Below are 20,051 nucleotides of genomic sequence, written 5' to 3' on the forward strand. Positions count from 1 at the left end.
TCTATTTAAAGGGCAGACCTTAAATTGGACTTTGTTTCAGTTTCCCACCTAAGAAGAAAGGAGTGTGAATCTCCCTTTCTTTGGTTTCTCCCAGGTCTTGCTCAGGTTTGAAGCACAATTCTACTCTGAGCAATAAATACCATTAAGAGATATTTTAGGCCTGATTTCAAGAAGTGGTGAGTACTCAGCAGGTAATGGGAGCTAGTGGTGTTCAGCAGTGTTGAAACTCTGCTGTGGTGTCTCAACTTCAGTTCCTCAATAATGAAGAAATCAAAAACTTGAGATTGCTTTTGGTATTTTGGGCTTAAAAACTCCTTAGGGAAGCTGGGACACAGACATATTGGTGATGGGGTGGAAGGACAACAGAGTCAGGTGCGCTCCCATCAGGGGACTGGCACTACCCAGGGCAGATGGAATGGGAAAGGAGGACTGAGAAGGACTGAAGGACTGAGCCTTCCCCCCTCAGCCTCATTACAGCTCTGCCCTGACCTGCAGGAAAAAAAAAAAAAAGGAAAGAAAAGAAAAGAAAAAAAGGAGCAGAGTAACACTGGAGGGAAATTCCAACTCCCTGACCCTGGGGCAACCTCATCCTTCATGTTAACAGAGCAACAAATGGAAGAAAAATGATTAAATTGCCTCAAAACGAAAAAAAGAAACAAAGAAGAAGATTTGTTGAGTCATCCAACAGTGTTCACGTCAAGATATTTTGTTAGCAACTGTGCTAAAAGAGTAAATGTAACATGTTCTGGTTTGGCTCTTCCTTTAGCAGCAAGACTGATTTGCATTCGCACATGAAAATCCGGTTTACAACAAGGTTCTCCTGCCCCTTCCTTTCTTTCATTGTTTCCACCATATATCTTGGCTAGAAAATCTGCTCTTGTGAGCCCCCCGCCCCCGCCACACCAGACAAACCCCGGGCAGACCATTCCCCACCATGCACATGTTTTCTTTAAGCAGTTTATTTTTTTTCTGAAAGGCTGTTTTGAGAAACAGGAAGGTTTCATCCTTGGCCCCACTGAGCTCCTGCACTGTGCTGTGCTGGGTGAGGGGAGCCTCACTCCCCGAGGAGGAACTTGTCCTCCACGAGCCCCAGGTTTCGCAATGCACGTAGGAAACATCTTGCGCTGGCCTTGATTTATGCAGAAATGTTAGCTAATCTCTTTTATGCAATCACCAATAGCTGCTTCTAAAGGCTAAGTCCCCAAGATGGAAGGAATGAATTAAAAGAGACAGATGTGGTTTGGCTGACTCTTCGTTCCAACAATGGCCTCAGAAATAACCTTGTTAGTTCGTGCCGATTTATGCAGGGGTCAAATATGTTGCACACCCACCCAGACAGGAACATACAGGTTATCTGTTGTTCAACACAGTTTCACAGGCTGATCCCGCTCACACTAAAGCCACTGGAATTGCTCCAGGTTTATTCTGCTGAAATGCGATCAAAGTCTGGTCAAAAGTTGCATTAAGACTGGCTTTTCATTTACCCTGGATCCCCTTGCTTGGCACCACTGCAGGTTTTCGGAACTAAAGGCATGCCTTTTCCACCCAAGAGCTGGCTGCCTCTGGTCACCCAGATGACTCAGGGAAGGCAAATCTCTGAAGTTCCTTCTGCAGCATCTTCAGGTTCATACCCTGTACACGAAGTGCTGGTCAAGAGCCAGTCTGAGGCTCAGCGACCCACTTGGCTGATGCGGTTACCAGTTGCCCAGTCCACAGGCATAATGGCACCTCAAGGAGTAATGTATCCCAGCATGCCCGGACACTTGTGATGAACAGACCCATCGATCAAACATGCGTTCAGCGGTGGGCAGGGTGCGAACAACCGGGGTGAGAGACTCAAAATCCTGCTCCTAGGAGAGAAGATACAGTGTCTGCTCAGCCATCCCACCCTCCCTGCTTAGAAATAGATGCCTCTTGTTTCAGGGAGTGAGCCGTTGCCTGGCTCATGCACACTGATGAAAGACCCTCCTCTTTACTTTTTCCCCATGGAAAAATATTGCTGAATAGGGCTGCGTTTAGATTCCCTTCCTCCACCAAAGGCTCCCCTGCCATGGCTGACTTCAGGGGTAGCTGGAGCAGTCCCACAGGCCTTAGAGAATATTTTCTCATTTTATGTAAACTGAGCATTGGCTTTGTAAAAGGGGAAAGATTTATGCTTGGCAAACATTTCCAAGGAGCCAATATTTCCCCTTTACTTACTCATGGCTTGTGAATACAATCCTCACACAGCTGGTACCTCCACTAATGATCCCATTACAATATGTATTGAGCTGATACTCTGTGATATCTCATTGAGGTATTCATCCATGTCGGAAAGGATTTGTCCATAAAAACATCTCCTCTCATACCGTCATAGGATGCTGCATTCATTCTTCCTTTCTCTGTCATCTGGTGCTGCCTAATCCCACTCACTGACATCAATCACAGGAGGAAAATAAGACAATTAACTGGCAATTAATTAAATTATAAACTGTAAGGAAGAGCAGAATATTTGTAAACCTTAATAGCCTTATTAACTTGCACATTACAAGCTAGTTGCACAATCTTACGGCTATGGATATCTTTATACATCCATGACATCACACAGACCTTAATCACGGGGTAACCATTGTTCACCTCAAAAGGCTGCACGGCGGTTCAGGGAACCTGCCCGGCCAGCCTGGAGCCATGACTGCACAGCTGCTTTACACCTCCCCACCTGTGGAAACCTGCAGTAAAGGATCACTGGAACACGTGCCATGCAGCAGCATGCCGCCAGCTGCGGGTCCTGCAGTGTCCGTGCTGCAATCAGGCCAGGAAGGTGTGAGTGATTCTCTGCACAAAACACGCATCTCATGGTGTGCATAGGCAGCGAGGAGCTCTACCCATCCCCTGGGCTCTGTGATACAGGCTAGATTGACCTGCAACAACTCAGAGGCCTATGGTGACAGCCACTCAGTACAGAGCTCTCTCTGGGATGGACCAGGTGCCTGATAGTCAGGAGTGGTGAGCCCTGGCTCCTTCCCCTGTTCCCTTCTCAGCCAGGCAGGCTGCTGGCTTTTCTGTCACAAGGACACACATGTATTGGGCTGGGGCTGAAGTCTGAAATGCCATCGGTGACAGTAACAATGGATTATCATTATATAATCTGTATGCAATGTGGTTTTGGTTAAAGCGATTTCCTGTAGGACGGAAGGAAAGTAAGTGGGAAGAAAACAAAGTCCCGGGTAAGGCACCCTCACAAAATTGCAGCGGCTGTCACAAGGCAATGGCAGTGGCTCTGCCACTGAGGAACTGAGCTCAAAACTTAATGCATCCAGTAATGGTGCCTGGGCTCTGGTTAAAAGTCACAAGAGAGGAGGAAAAAACTCCAACCCAACACAAACAATCCATGAGTGAGAGCATGAAGCCATACCCAGCCCCAAATGAGATACCAGGACCCAATGGCATTGCAATGTTCATGTTGCCACAGTATCGCTACATGGTCCTCAGGTCCCCTATGAATAACCCTCACACAAAACCCTCAAGGCATGATCTCTCTTATTGTACTATCTCTATAGTATTTTTGTCTTGGAAAGGTGACTGAATCAGTCCGGCTAATATACACCAAACCCCTGACTTTCTCCTAGTCTATTTGTTCCAAAAGAAGTACTTTGTTGAAGTGGGAGTGACCTAGTAAAGCCGGGAAATTAGAATGTGGAAGATGGATTTAGCTGTAAATCAGGTTTGCCTCCAATGGCAGCCTAACTAGACTCTGCCATCCTCCTTCTGTCAAACTCAGCTGCATCCCAAACCTCAGCTGTGTTAACTCTGGTTCCAGTCCAGTGTTATTTCTGTAACACGTGAACTGGGATGACATGCACCCAGCCCGTTCATTTATTTGTGGAGTGTGGACCGCTGACCGATAGCCAAGTGCTAATAAAAGCAGTGTTCTCCCTCCTGTGCCATTTTGCGCTAGCTACCGGAGACAGGCTGCACATTTGGGCATACGGTGCTTGCTGTGAGCAGGACTGGGGTCACCACCCAGCTGCAGCTTAAGGTTTTCACTCTTAATTCTGATGGAGCTGCATTGCCACATTATTTTCTCCCCCAGTGCAGCTCTGTATTTAGCCAGGATTCTGTCCTTGACTTATTTTTTCGGCAAGGTTGGTAGCTAATGCTGCTCTGCTGTCAGTACTCCTGGCTCCCTTGTCAATGCACAGCCTGTTCTTGGGATGCATGAGGCAGTCAGATGTGACAGAAGCTGAGAGGTTTCTTTCACAGCTAGGAAGGGAGAGGAGGGAGCCAAGCATTTCTGTACCCACCCTGGGAGCTCTGGTCCCCATGAAGGGCTGGAATCCAATACTGACTGGTGCTGGGAACACCCACATTCAGTTAACCTGACTGAAGCGTTCACTGCAGGATAATTGGCTCTGAGGAGACATTACAGCAAGAAAAAATAAGTTAATCAGACAAGATGGGACATCAGACATTTTAAACATAACCTAGGGTGAAGTTCCAAGAAGCTGTGATGACCAGGGGCCAGGTCCAGATTCCCTAACCCCAGATCTCACGTCTGGGGAAATTCTGACCTTGGTGGAATCGCCTGGGCTGGTGCTAGGGCCAGTGAGATCCGAATCTGGCCCAAATCACTTGGCCTCCTGCTGCACCCCATGTTGTAACTATCCATGATGTTGACACATTCAACTTGTCACTCGTTTGTGGGACTAATTACACATTCGCATTTGTCTGCGCTCACTCGGCTCCTAGCAACTGCAGTCACAGTCCTAATTAAAATAATAGACTGAGATTGGTAACATTACTGATTTAACAGGAAATTAGAAGAGTTACGTTCGCAGAGCTTAGGTAATTGACACCAACAGCGCTTTTCTTGTAATGTGCATTCTGTGATTGATTTCGTTCCCCAGTCGGACCTAAAAGCAGCTTGAGAGCACATCCCACCATCAGATTACAGTACAGAGGAATTAAATGGCTATTACACCACTGCCTGCTCTAAAGCTGGCAGCTGTGGGCTTGAGCATGGCTCTGAACCTCCAAACCAAACATCAGACCTAAAATTATAAGCCTAACGTAAAACAAAACATGTTCGGCACGACATGTTCAGCTCCCCTTTTAAGAGCTACCCTGCAAGGCGCTCATCTGACAGCGCTCCTGCCCAGGAAGAGGGCTGCAGTCCGCAGCTCGTGTGTCCTTGGTTGCCTCAAATACCAACTCCCTTCAAACAGGGCATGGCCTAAATATACCATAGCTTCCTGCAGGCAGATGGAAAGGCTCTGGGCATACCACTGACTGTGCAATACACAGGGACACTCTGGTCATACCATGGCGGAGCTGAGAGCAGATGGTGATGGGCAATGTTCAAAGCTTTGCTGTGCTAAACCCATCCTGCAGTTCACTCCACATGAAGGAGTTCTGCATGTGGATAATATTGCAAGGCAGCAATATTCCCCTTCTGTAAGAAGGGGAATCGGATTTCTGGAGATGGCCCTGCTCATTCTCATGGTAGTGTAAGTCAAAATGGGTCCATGCTAGCTTCAGAAAGGTGAATCAGACTTTTTCTGTTGAGGAAGCTTCTGACTCTACAGTCTTCTATTATCATGTTTAATGAAATAAATTCCAGCGTTTCCAACAAAACAGGCTGTCATGAGTGTAATGGTATAACTGTCTCAAAAATGAGGTGGCCTGGTTCGGTGTCAGTAGTTACAACTGGGGCTGGTATCTTCCTATCACCTCTCTCCCCAGAGGCTGGGGCTGCAAGGGCAGATGGGTTTCTATTCTGACCTCCTGAACGTCCCATCTCCTTCAATTCCCTCCAGTTACAGTGTTGTGTTGTCCAGTAAGTTCCCTATACTGAGTTGTGCTGAGTAGTCAGTTCCTTTCAGAAAGACGCATACGACCCCATTTGAAGGCACCAAAACGAAGAACCCATCTCTGCCCTTGGTAGTTTCATGCGGCTGACACCCATTTCCAAAAACGTTCTGGGCAACTCACATCCTCCTCTGCTACTTGAAGGCACTCTATGATCACTACTAAGCATCTACAAACAGATGTTCCTGAAGATCACAGTCCTAGAAAATGATGAGAGGGAGAGTGGACACTGCAGGGAACCACTCAGGTGAGGACACGGGGGGTGTTTGTAGGGTTTTACACAATGCCACTGCTGCAAGCAGATGTGATGCCTGATTTAGATACCCCCATGGCAGGGCAACCTGCAACGCATTTTGGGTGGCTGAAAACCATTCCATGGTTCAACCAGTAACTTTCTGTGTCATGTTGCATGCAACGCTGACTAATAGCTTTCATATACCAAAAAATAGTATTTATATCTGTACATCTATAGATTGAGACACCATCTTTGGAAGCATAGGTAACTGCTGCCTGCTTCTGAAGAAATGCATCACCTGTAAGTTATTGCGAAAACTGTGTACAAAATGCCAAAATTGCATCAAGTTGCGAGAATATTAGTTACTTAATAGTCATATGCTCTTGTGGGCTCCTCTCTATTTGTGGACTCAGAAATAGGCTGGGAAGAAGAAAGTACACGTGGTCTGGACTTTCTTGTCTGATATTAATCCCAGCACAACAGGGCTATAAAATGTTTTCATGAACATATATGTCTTCTACAGAGAGCTTCATGGAATAATACCGCCGAGAGAACTGCAATGTAGGAAATACCCATCCATGGTTTATAAATCCTATCCATCTCGGCATGTCTCAGGGAGTATTATCAGGGCCCTGGAGAGCTAGTGCAAATGCTACTCTCACAGCTTGCATAGATAATTGTTTATAAAAGTCTTCCTTTCCTTCTGCTGTGCCTGTGAACAATTATATCCAGGAGGCATTTCTTGTGTCCGTTTCGTTTGGCTCCAGCAGCTCCCAGAGGCATCACACATGGGATGCTCCAGTAAAGCCCCTACCTTCCTGTTGGGCACGGACAAGAGGATTCAGCTACGCTGCACAGATATTTCTCCCTGTGCTTTATCCTGTGAGAGCCAGCTTTCAGGTGGTAAATGATAGTCTAGGCTTTAATCACCCTGCGTGTGCACTGAAATGAATACTGGGGCATTTGCTTCTGGAGTGTTTCTGTATCCCACAATTTAAACCTGCCTGCTATTAGCAGATATTTGATCCCATAAATACTGGCCATTGGCCAATACAAATGCTCAGAATGGATGCCTGCTGTTCACAATGACAGCATCGGGCTAGCCTAAAAATTAAGTGCCATCATCTTCTCCCCGTGTCCCCCATTGAACTACACTGCTGCCTGTTATACCCCACCAACAGGGCAAATTGCTCTCAATGCAGGTGATTCCCACCACTGTGAGGGCAGGCACCCTGCACCCAATCCTGCCTCAGGTGGAGGCAGTGGGGAAGCTCCAAGCTGTTCCAATGGCCCAAGAAATTTACATCCTGTAGGTCTGGGTTGGGGGAGAAGCTTCAGCTCCAGATGCTGAGACCCACCCATGCCTGACAATGCCACTGCTCACAGCTCCTGCCACCAGCCATGGCTTGCTGGGCAGGAAAATATACCAGTGGTAGTGACCAAGCGCTACAGGCAGAGACTGTTTCTTGCTTAATCCTTTGGTTTGATCCAAGCTGAGCAGGAGAACGTGCCCCAAGCCCAACACACCCTTTCCATGCCTCTCCGCAAATACAAAACACAACTCCTCATCTCAAGTTGCTTCCAACCTAGCTATGAGTTTAGAGGCAATGCATAGGAAATGGGAAGACGGGAAAATACAATGAGGCAATGCTGCACAGCAGTGCACAAGGCACTCAGCAGCCTCACCACTGCAATAGATTGTAAGCCTCATGGCAAAGCAAAGTTGGAAACACATGAAAAAGCTTAAAATGGCTTGTTTGAACACTGAAGAAGTAGGTAATAGATTCCGTTTGATCCAGAACGAGAGTCAGTGCGGACACAGCACAACTGGCCAGGGAAGCGAGGACAAGATACGTACCTGTGCCGTGATACCGCGGGTGAGGTGGTGGGGTGCGCCAAGGGTGGCACAGGAGGCGGGATGGGCTGAGGAGGGTTTATCTGCAGCTGTGGGCTGGATGGAGCAGAGCAGGCTCGGACGTGCCACAGTGAGGGAGGAAGGATGTCAGAGCAACCTGGCTACTGGGAAGGCACCAGGCGCCTGCAACGGGCAGGAGCGGGGCAGGAGCAGGGAAGAGGCCGCACTGTAGAGAACATACACCTATGTTCTAGGTGCCGCCTGGGAGATTAGGATAGCACAAGGACGCTCATGGTTTGCTGGTGACTTCAGTGCGTGACACTGGCCCAAAGCCCTGCTGACACGCAGCGCCGTTGGGACCCGCCCGCCTCACGAACCCGCCGGTGTCGCACACAGGGCAGCTGCAGCCGCGCTGCGGCCACCCCTGGACCCCGCCGCCATTTCGCGGCACCGCCCGCCCGCGGCCGGGCCCGGCCCCACCTGCCGCCCGCCCCGCCCCTCTCCTCTCCTCCCCTCTCCTCCCCTCCCCCGCGCGGCGGTGGCCGCGGCGGCGCGCCCCTCCCCCGCCGCGTCCCGCGCGCCCATTTCCGCCTGGCCGGGCGCCGCGCGGCGGGCTCCCCGCCCCCTCGCGGTGCTCAGTCATTCAGAGCGGCTCAGTCAATAACACGCTGACATCACCAGCGGCGCGCGGGCACGGCGCGGGGCTGCCGCGCGCGGGCGGGGGAGGGGCAGCGCGCCCGGGCCCGGCGGGCGGAGGGGAGAGCCCTGAGGGGGAGAGATGGCGGCGGGGTGGGACGCACCCAGGGAGACCCCTGAGGGGAAATGGCTGAGGGCACAGCCGTTCTGCCTGTGTGTCCACAGCCTCCTTGTCTGTGGCCTCCGGTGCTTGCAGTCCTCTGTCAAAACCTCCCTCCACTCAAACACCCTCTTCGTCCCCCCCCTGCCACCAGCCTCCCCGCAAAATAAAGCGAGGGAGGGAGGCTGCTGCTGGGGGTGGTGAGGCTGTTTCTTGGGGGGGCCCATGTAGCCTGCAGCTCCCCCACAGAGGGGGTCCTGGGCCTGTGGCAGCTCCCAGCAACTTGAATGAACCCGTGGGATGTGCTCTGCGACTAACGGGAGGGACTCCAAGGCCGACATCTCTGCACATCAGTCACTTTTCCTAAATATAGAGTCCATATTGTGCTTGTGTTGTCTGCGCTGCCTGCGTGCGGAGGGGGAGGGGAGGGTGGTATAAAGGCATCATCAGGCTGTGCCTTCCCGTTCCTATACCAAAGAGAGAATATTATAAATTTTATAGATCTTCTTCATAATTCATAGCTTGCTTGTGGAAAAAAAAATATCATAATAGCTTGGTGTGATATGTCAGGCATCTATAATTCATGGTGCTGAGATCACACAACCACCATACAGTGGGAGTTCACAGAGTGAGATGTTTGTAATTAATCTGTGAAAAGAGAAACAAAGGCAATAAACTGGGAGGGACAATAAATGACGACCAGATCTTTCACCCGCACTGACGTGGAATAGCAGTTGGCCAGAAAGCTTGAATAATCCTTGGCTAAAATGAATAAAATTAGCCAAAAAGTGGGGTAAACAGTAAGTTTATGACTGGCTGGTTCGTTACAAAGCAGTCAGATAGACATGGACCATAGTGCCCTGCTGGGCAACAAGGTGCTGAAAACAGCAGGATGGGCTAAACTTAAGCAAAGCTTAGATGAGGTGTGGGGACATGAGAGTGCTCAAGCCAGGTCTTGCGGCCGGGGAGGTGGTGTAAGGGAGCTCCGAGGCCGGGCAGTGGGCACTGCAGGACACCCTCTGCCCTCCTTGTCCCGTGGGTTGGGGGACACCAGTTTGGGGAAGGCTGAGAAGCTTGTGGTCCACTTGGAACATTTGCATCAACCTCATTGACTCCAGCAGGACCAGGGCATACGCTGAAGTGCTTTGCTGAACAGGGAATTTTCCTTGAATCGGAGCCTGAGCAAGGATTCAAACAATTTGTGCTACTAATTAAGATTGGATGCAGCAATGGAATGAGCCAAAGTCACTTCCTAATTGGAAACAGTGAGATGGAGATCTCCAGAACCCCTTCCTCTTGCTATTGTCTATTTTCATCCTGGTAAAGCTAAAGCTGGTAACTGCGATGCGACAGCTTAAAAACTCCCTGTGGTTTCTCACAATAGATGAACCATCTACCCTGATCTTCAAACGATACAGGGGGATCTTGTAAGACTGCATGGACAATCAAAGAGCAGTAGTAATTAATTTCTTCTGAAGTGGATGCTACAAGGAAAATGGAAAAAGAAATGCTTGTCCTTCTGGGAGCTTGTCTAATGCATGGCTTTAACCAAACAAAAAAAAAAGGTGCAGGGTCCATCAGACAAAGCTGTGTGTCACAAATCATTTTAATCTGAGATAAACAAGCTACAGGGTAGAGCGGCATCATGGTGAGGCAGGAGTGTCTCCAAATGGAAGCCCAGGCCTTGGTCCCAGGGAGTTGTGATAGTGCCAGTGCATGGATGCTGGAGACCAGAGGCACTCATTGTTTTGTTTATTCATTTGTTACTCCCTCAAAAAATAATTGGTTTTCTTTTGTTGCTGGATTGTTTGTTTGGCTGTTTGCATTCTTTGGATTCAATTTCTCTTGCAATATGGCCTTGATTTGCATTCCGAGGATCCATGTTTATTTATTATAGAATCACAAAATGGTTTGGGTTGGAAGGGATCTGAAAGATCATTTAGTTCCAACTCCTTCCACTAGACCAGGTTGCTCCAAGCCCTGTCCAACCTGGACTTGATGTCAGGGATGGGGCAGCCACAGCTTCTCTGTGAAACCTGTGCCAGTGCCTCACCAGCTATGTGCAGGACCTTATTTTATTAGTTTATTTATTAAAAAAATAGGCTGCTGGCCCTGCAAAAGGGCAGTGGCCACGTGGTGACGAGGAGAATCAGGAGGCACAGGGTGGTGCCTGTAGGCTCGATATAGTGTTAACGGTGAAATCCACAAAATTCCCGTTTCGGGTGCCCATAGCGTTCCTGGTCTAACTGAAGTCGGGTCTGGGCTCTGCGAGTCTCAGTGATGCCCTCTGGTGACACGGGCCCTGGGGCGCCGCTGGCAGCACACAGGTCCTGCTCCGGTGGGGCCGCGGTTGGTGGAAATGTCGCACTGAGGGCACTTTTCCAGCTGTATAGGTCCTCAGGGGAAAGTAAGTAGAAATTGGGAATTTATCAGGTTCTCCAGCTTCTCGACTCAGCCTGCTAATCACTTTGTGTCGCGCGAGTCCCTGCAGAATCCTGGTGTTTTTCAGCATCTGGGAAATAGCTTAAGGGGACGCCTGAGCATCTGCTGCCTCATGCTGAAGTTGTGGGCAGTCAGGAAGAGGGCCCTGTGACCCACAGATCAGGTGCCCTGATGAGCTGATCCAGTTACCACGCAGCAGAACACACTGGAATTAATGATTTTGACCTTAACTGGCTCTAGCGTAGCCATGCAAAAAGTGTGTAATTGTGCTAATCTGCCCCAAAGGAGCGTTGTGAGGCCCGACTCATTGTTGTGGGTACCGTGCTGAGAGCTCCTGGCACAAAAGCCTTTTGCAAGTGCACAATATTTTCCTCTACATTTTATTGGTTTTGCCTAGGAGCCGCCTGTGGCTGAGAAGAGCAGCCTGGTTACCTAACCCGTGTCTGACAGCGGGACCTAGGCAGTGTTACGCTTCACTTTGCTGTTATTTCTCCTGCAGTGTTTGTGTGACAATATTCTGTGAGGGAAATGATACAGAAATCCCCATTATAAAAGGAAGAGTGGGCAAACAGGTAGAAGAATAAGACTCTGTTTTGCCAATCTCTCTTCCTGTCTACAGCCCAGCATACACAACACACACTTGGGCTGAATTACCGCACAACATCACATGTGAGCTTGCCCGGGGTTTAATAACTGGGATCCACAGTGCCTGCACAGATCAGATCTAAGCATGGGTGGCAAGAAACATGGAGCAGTAGATGCGCTGGTCCAGTCCAAACCCAATGGCTAACATCTGCGCCTATCCACCTGTGCTTCACAGCAGGCAAAGTCTCAACATGTGCATTTAAGCCTTAGCAAAAGATTGTTTTCCTAGCCATATCTCTTAAACCCGTCAAAAAAGCCAAAACACTGTACTACTCTCGCCGGCTGGGCTGCCTGGAACCTCTGTGGCCATGGTCCTCCTGTTCTTTCCCAGCCTTCCCCTCACCTCGTGTCCTGGTAGTGGGGGTGCCATCTCAGCATGGCTGGGAGGTTTCGGTGGGAACGGTGAGGGCTACAGAAGAAAATGCCTTTGGCCACATCCAGGCGAGGGAGAGACAACAGTTTCAAAAAATGCCTTTTGAATTTTCACAATCCCCTTTAAAAAAAAAGAAAAAAAAAAATGAAATAAGCAGGCAGAGAAAGCCAATCTGGGTGTATAAATAACCAGTAAATGGCAGGGTGTTCACCCTTCCCACACTGCGGATTACCTAACGCATTGCATTGCTCACTACAGCTCAAGATGGGGGAGCTGCCAGCAGAGCAGTGCCGTGCCTGATAACCAGAACAGCCCACAGGATTGCAAGCTAGCATTCATGCTCTGAAACGTAAACAAGGCAGAGCCTCCTCCTCACCACTGTGAAGGCAGTCGCCCCACGTCCCAGGGGGCTGGAACAACCCACTGCATGAGATTAGCCAGGCCAAATCAAAGAACAGCAGACGTATGTCGGAGGGGAATATGGAAACACAAACAAAAACGGTCCAAGCTTCCACATTTTCTCAGGAATCAGATACATAAAAAGTGCAGGAATGCTCTCCCTTACCCAGGCAGTCAGGGCAGCGCAGGAAAGGCCATGGCAGAGAGCCATAAGTCCTGGCTTGGCCTTCTCTGAGGTGACGGGACGCAGAGTTCACACCGCCCCTTGCTCATTGGGCCTCCTGGTACACATCTGCTCAGCGCCTGTTTCCTCTGAGCTGAAAACCTCCCCAGGTGCGTGCCTTCCCAGTAGGCTGGTGAATTAGGCGAGAGCCAGCAAATCGCTGCAATCAATAATAGTAATAATGGCACCTTTCATCCAACAGTCTCAAAGTGCTTGGCAAAACCAAAGCGACTGACATGCTCTCCTACCCACCCGGTGCGGCAAGTGAGCAGTATTACATGTTGCATAGTGGGTGAGCGAGATGTGTGGTGACGCAGTGGCAGACAGCAAATGGCACAGCAACCAAAGCCTGAGCAGCATCTGCTTATCATCACTTATAATTTTGAGTTGGCCTCTGCATTCAAATCAGTTGCCACGCTTTTGATACTATGCAATTCTTTAAACGGAAATGGGATGAAGGCAGGCACCTGGTTTTTTGTACCTGTCCCCTTCCTGCTCAGGACTCATATCCAAACTTCTCGGTTTAACCTTGCCTTTCTGATGTGTTGAAATCAAAACGCTCATGCGAACATCCTGAAATGCTGGGGATTTTCAGCTCAGATCTGAACGTGAAGCTCTTCTCCCAGGCTTTGCATCGCTTGCTATTTTTAGCTTCATGTCAAAAAGTTGAAGCAGCACGTGGTAAGATGTTATGACTCTTAAAATTACTGTAAAAGTGTTCCAGGGAATGGTACCAATTCATCAAAAGCAAGTTTGTTGCATGAGATAACTCTATGGCCTTTGATGTTGTATTGAATTTGTGGGTCACTTACTATTAATGTTACTGCAATTTCTTTAGCAATAACCCAGTGATTACGGAAAGGGAAGTAGCTATTAATGTGGTAAAAGGCACACCTAAGCGAGGATGTTTACTCGTGTAGACTGAGAAGGAGAGGATTAGACACCCCTCAAGATGTTTTCTATAGCTTTTTTTTATGATACTAAAGATAAGGACCTGTTCTACCTTCCCCCGCAACCAGAGTATTGCAGTTGGAAAACAGTGCCCTGGCATTTGAAGTGAAATATGCGAAGGCAGACAGCAGGCAAAGAGACCTCTTTGTTGGCCACGAAGCCAAGACGATCTGCTTACAGCACGCACAAAGGCTGTAAGATGACCTCTCGTTAACATCCAGGCATGTCAGGTTTGATCCGTGCTTCTGAGGCTTTCCCAGGAGTGTCTGTAAGATGTCATAGATGGTTTCATGGCCCAGGGTGGCAGTGGCCCCAGGAAACGGAGTATAAGGGACCCCTCTATGCATGGCGTCTTGTCTCACCTGCTGGTTGTTGCCCCATGCCCAGATGTCTGTAAGCCCACTGCCTGCTTGATTACCACTGGTGAGACTTCTATCAGTCAGTTCAGCCTCATGGTTTTGACACCGGGATACCCCAGGTTAGATCCTTGGTACTTTTGACATGAGCAGGAAGCCTTGTGCACAGCAGGAATGGGGAAATTCCCAGGAAGATGGGGAAATTCCCAGGAAGATGAGGAAATTGCAAAAAGAGAGGAAATTGCCCTATGATAGGTGGATGGGGAGAGGATTATAATGCTGGAAGCATCTTCCACAGCACCAAACAAAAGTGCACATCTTTGCAGTAAGATCCTCATCCTCCCAAAGCTAGAGACAGTGAAAAAATGTAATCAGCCACGTCCACCATAATTCAGTCAGACTACACTTTATTATGCTTCATTTCTGCAGGAAGGTCTTCTGTTCCTGCTGTGAAAAGCTGCTGTACTTAACAAGCCCAAAAGTCTGCAGAATAGGCTGTCTGGTAAGAGAAGCACTGCAAAACATAGGCAGGGGCAAAGATCTGGACATCAGGGAAGAAAGCAGAGGGAGATTAGCAGCCCAGTCACACCAGTGATGGCAACGAAAGAGCCAGAGCTCTTTCCTAATAGAGGAGGAACTCAGGCATTCACTAGTGTGGGTTGCCACAAAACCCTACCAGTCTCGGGCTGGTTAGGAAAGTGTAGTGCTACCTACACTCCATTAGCAGCAGGGTAGGATGATTTATAGTCCCACATGTAGTTATAGCTTAATAATAACAATAAAGACAATTCTCAGGCATTCCAGCCCACTACACCCACATCACCTTTTTGCCTTTGCTAAATTTGCTTCTGATTTACGGTCTCAGAAGCAAGATGAAAATCAGTCACCTCAGTTTCCAGTCAGTCTGGAGCTAACAAAAAGGAAAAAAGAAGAGGATAGTTTCCAAAAATGGCCTGGGTTTATCTCTGCCTGCTTTCAGAAGTGTCTATTTTAGTTAGGTTAGACTAGCTGTAAGTACAACTGTCCCCAGGGCTTTGTTGATAAATACTGAACTCCTGACATCCTGCCTGTCAAGTTTTGTGAAGTTTCCTTGATATAAAGCTCCTCAATTTGTTTTGTGCTGTGTAATCATCCAGGGTTTTGGGACTATTCCCCACAAGAACACCCTTCTGCTCTTACTGTCATCTTTCTCACAATGTACTGCTTGGTTTACTTAGTCCTTTGCTCATCAACACATTTTTTCCAAGATGTTGAACCTCAGCCATATACTTCACATTTAGTTCACAGGAAAGTTGAATCCTCACGGACGGCTTACAGCCGTGCAGTTAACTAGCTATCCTCAGCTATATTTTCACCTAGTTCAGATGCATGCTCCTGAGGAACGAGCAGGGTCTCAGAGCTCTTAGTCCTGGCCATTAAAGCAAACACTGCATCTGCTTCTCCCATCCACTTTGCAGGGCTTCATTTACCTACTGGGATTGATGTGGGGAAAGCAGTTAAACATTTATAGCTCTCTAACCTCCTGGCATTTGCGTGTGGCAGCCTCCTGCTGACCTACACAGAGCATGACTTGGCTGCATTTTCTGTGTCACCTCGGCGTGGTCCCCAGCCTACTTACTCCCCAGCAGACCTGTCTGTGTCCCACACCATTAAAACAAACCCCTTAAAGGCTTAGGGCAGGAGTCAGAGCAGTGTGGGCAAACATTAAGTGACATGGAGCTTTCGGCTGCCTGAAGTCAGCTCAATACGCTTCCTCTTGCTGTTGGGACACAGATAGGTATTTCCCAGTGCTTGGTGTCACTACAGGCAGCCTAAGCTTTGGTGCTCCTATGAAACCCTCCCTGGGGGGATGAAGGGGCTCTCAAGCCCCATGGAGGGTAGGTTGGGTGGACTGCAAGTTTCTTATGAATGCTCCACTCGAGGCTGCTAAGCAGGAGGCTTACAGGGGAAGAGAAAAGGACAGTGGCCTGCCTTTGGGTCATCCTTGGGTCACTGTTCCACCTTGCGATGCCTCTAGTCTCTCCTGCTGGCATTAACAGGGAGAGCTCTTGGCTCTCAACCAGCAGTACAGCTGGAGCAGGAGATCTAGATGTGCTAGTAGACATTTTGAAGACAGAAAATAAATCCATCCATCTCTGTAAGAAATGCTGCCCCCAAGAGAAATTTCTGATCATAAGCAAGGCTAAGTGCACAGGCACCAGCACATTCACCACCAGCATTGATTATTTCATTATAAATGGCTCACTTGCTTTTTTACATTTGCTTCTGAACAGAAATGAAACACCAGCTACTGAAAATAACAACAGCTAATACACAACCAAAAACCTGACTTGCATGTGAAAACACTGGATTTTCCACAGGGGTTTTCCCACTGTTTAAGCTCCTTTAAAGTAAGAGCTCCATTAAGATTAGAAAAACGTACTGCCTTAGCTGCTGGATTTTACACTGTGTGGAAAGGAAGACAACTGCTCAGAGGCTGATTGAGAAGAGCAATCTCAGTATTAACAAACAGTCCTGCACTGACATTGTTGATTGATAGCAGAGAAGAGGATGTAGGTGGAGGAATCAGGGACTTTCCAAATTGTAAAATGGGGAAAAGAAACCAGTCTGTTCTACCAAGGCTGGAGCTATGTAAGTCAGATGCCTTAGGATACTCGGCAATTGACCTCCTTAGTGACACTAAGGTCACAGGTGGCCTCCTCCTTGGTTTGGAGTAGTTGTTTAGTGCAAAATATTGCGAAGGATCATTTCCTGAGAGTCTTTCGCACAAAGCTCATGGCCCCCTACCTACATGGCAGTAGCTGATGTTCAGACACCACTAGAGATGATTTTCCCTCCTGGAGCTAAAGGGGGACTGAGGAAAGGCAGGCGGACACTGGATGAGGAATATGAGAGTGTAGAATGAAGAACAGAGCAGAGAAGGCACATTGGTCCTTGACCCCAGGAGTTAAGGGGGCCTGGGTAGCTCTAATCCTCCTGTGTCTGCTGCCTGATGGCTTCAACAGAGGCCAGCAGAAGACTTCCAGTGCCACAATGCAAGACCCAGGACCAGTGGGAGCAGGAGACGGGACTAACCCTGGAAGAGCTGCAGAGCTCTCTGGCTTTCCACAAGGGGGATGTGACCTTCTTCATCCTTGTAGAGTGAGCAGAGAGAAAGCTTTTTAGTATATTTGACTTTTTCTCAATATGGGACTAGTTGGACTCATTGGTTTCTTGGCGTCTTCGCTGGTCTGTAAGGGAAACTTCTCCAGGAGACCATAATTTGGCCCATTGATGCTTTTAATTTTCCTACATCCTGAGCTGAAGGTAACTGGAAGAAAAAAGGTTGTGTAGTACTGTATGACTAACAGCCATCTTCACATTGAAGCCAAAACAGGCAGCTCTAATGGTACAGAAAAGACGGTCCCACTGAGGTAGGACATTTCTATTTGCTGTCCCATGGCCTCTTCCCCCTGAGATGAGCCATGTGCAGTTGCTGACAGCACATCTGCTGTGGGTCTGGATTTACACCATCTCAATTCTCTGTTTATAGGGGTGATTCATCTTCAGAAACACTGGCTTACGGGATGCTGTTAAAGGAATATTGCCCACGATGGCATTCTCTGTGGTTCATTCTAACCTTTGATTTTCGGGGTGACATTAAATGACGGGAGTGGTTTTTTATGATCACCTGTATTTGTACAGGCAAGTATAAGGATGGGCAGGTAGATGGGAGAAAACTGTCTTATTCTGTAGAGAGAAGGAAAACAGCTCCATGGAAAAATAAAGTAGGAGATAAAAAGGTAAATATTTCCTTTGTCCCTAAGGTGCAGTCAAAAAAAAGCCATCTTCATTTTGCTCAGACACTAGTATAACCTCATATTTCCCACAGAACATATTTCCCCAAGATCGATTTGCACATACCGGGTTTTGCCCATGAATACTCATGAGGCACAAATCAGTCCCTTTAATCCATGATTAGTATGTCACCCCACGCTCAGCAGTTGCATCATGATTTGGTGTTATTGTTGAATGGATGCTGTGCTATTTAATTGTTTTTTGCTTAGTGATCTGCTCGTTCTGTTAATATTTAATTCTCTTTTTCCATCCCTCTTTCTACTCGCAAAAGGAATGAAGAATAGGAAAACATCTTTCATTTTCTCAGGCTTCATGTGCTATTGTGAGAAGATACCTATTCATAATCTACTGTAGGTGATAATGGTGATATACATTCATAATGCTGGAATTTTTAAGTGGTTGTCAATGCTGCTTTATAGCCGAGGAAAGAAAAAAAAAAAAGACCTGATTTGAAGTAAAGCAGGTTAGCATGCTTTATTTGCCTTTTCCAGGGGATTGGATAATGAACAAATTGCCATCTTTACATATCCTCTGCCAGATTCTGAACTGAGTGCTGCACGCAAGCCTGAATGACAGTAAACAATGCGCTGCCTGGTACTTTGCATGCTTTGCAGAGGTGAATTCACAAAAACAAATTAGACCTTTGATTGATCCTTTAAACAAAAAGAAAGGAAAACAGTAACATTAATTTAAACGAGCTCAAGCTGCATTGCATTTTTTATAGTGATCAATTTCTGGGCATTGTAAACAGCAGCTTTACATAATAAATAGCTGCATTATGTAATGCTAGTTAAATTTAGAAATGGTTATTTTATTACCTTTAGCGCACATAAAATAGAGAGTGATAGGGCTGGAGCCCAAGAGCTGCTGCTGTCTGAGGACTCAGAGAACAGCTGGGCCTGGCTGTGCACAGCAAAAATAAAACCCAGAGCCCAGTAAAGCAGCTTGGCTTGGGCTGGGTGTTCTGGGTCGCTGTCAGGCATTTCGGTGGGGGTGGCAGGGGCGGCCCTGCTCTGAAACACAGCATGCTCCAGAGCAAAACATCTCTGCACAATAAAGATGGAAGATTTATTATGAAGGAATGAAATGTGCTACTTTTGTTCTCCCTGGTGTCCCTGTAAAGCTTTTGTTTGACAGGCTAGGTTGGGCTCTGGTTAGCTACAGTCTCTTCTGTGTAGCTACTGGCTGCTTTGAGACCAGTTGTGTGCAGACTATAGATCAATTATCTTCCTGCTAGGGATGAATAGTGTTTTCCTTTTTCCTCTTCAATAGCATTCACTACTATCCTGGAGCATAGGAGCCCTTTCTTTTCCTTCCCAGCCACACACACACACAAATGGGTTACTGGAGGGAGGCTATGGAAGAATTCAAATTTGTTGCATTAATCTTTATAGCCTGATCCTCTTGCAGCCTGCTGCTGCTAACTTAGTGTTTGGTGTGCTACTCATTTACAATAGGCTGGAAGGTCAAACAAACCCTTTTGTTATAAATAATGATGAGATTCAATCCAATAAACACACTGAAAAAGGAGCCCTGAAAATGTGAGTTTGGAAAAATACAGTTGAAGAAGGAAAGTCCCGTTGTGAAATCTTTAGCTAAGCAGAAACATTGTTTGGATGTTTCACAATGCACAGGGTGCTCCAATGTGGGCAATGAGGGGACTTTAATTAGGACATCAGAGCTTAGGTATTTCTTCTGCTTACTGTGGTTGGCACCCATTTATCAGCAGCTTGAAGCACTCTTAGAGAGGGCTGTGGCTGGAGCCAAACTGCTGATGGAGTTAAGTGCTCTCTGTTGCCTGCACTCTGCATTGCAATTATAGGGCTCTGAATTAAAAGTTAATCGAAAGCATCATCAAACTTAAGTAAAATTCAGATCTAGGTCATAATTTTACAAGGAAAGCCTGTAGGTTCTTAATGGACTGAACCAAAATCCTGATTTGGAAGAGCATCCAGCTTTTTAAAAATACAGATTTGGACTGATATCAGGAATATCTCTAGTAACTGTATATTTGATTTTACTCAAATTCTATTCACAGCTTTAGAATAAATAAGAATTCTGCCCAGCATCTGTTTTACCTGGAAGTTTTCAG

The sequence above is a fragment of the Strigops habroptila genome, chromosome 8 (genome assembly GCF_004027225.2).
Source record: "Strigops habroptila isolate Jane chromosome 8, bStrHab1.2.pri, whole genome shotgun sequence".
In the NCBI taxonomy this organism is placed as follows: domain Eukaryota; kingdom Metazoa; phylum Chordata; class Aves; order Psittaciformes; family Psittacidae; genus Strigops; species Strigops habroptila.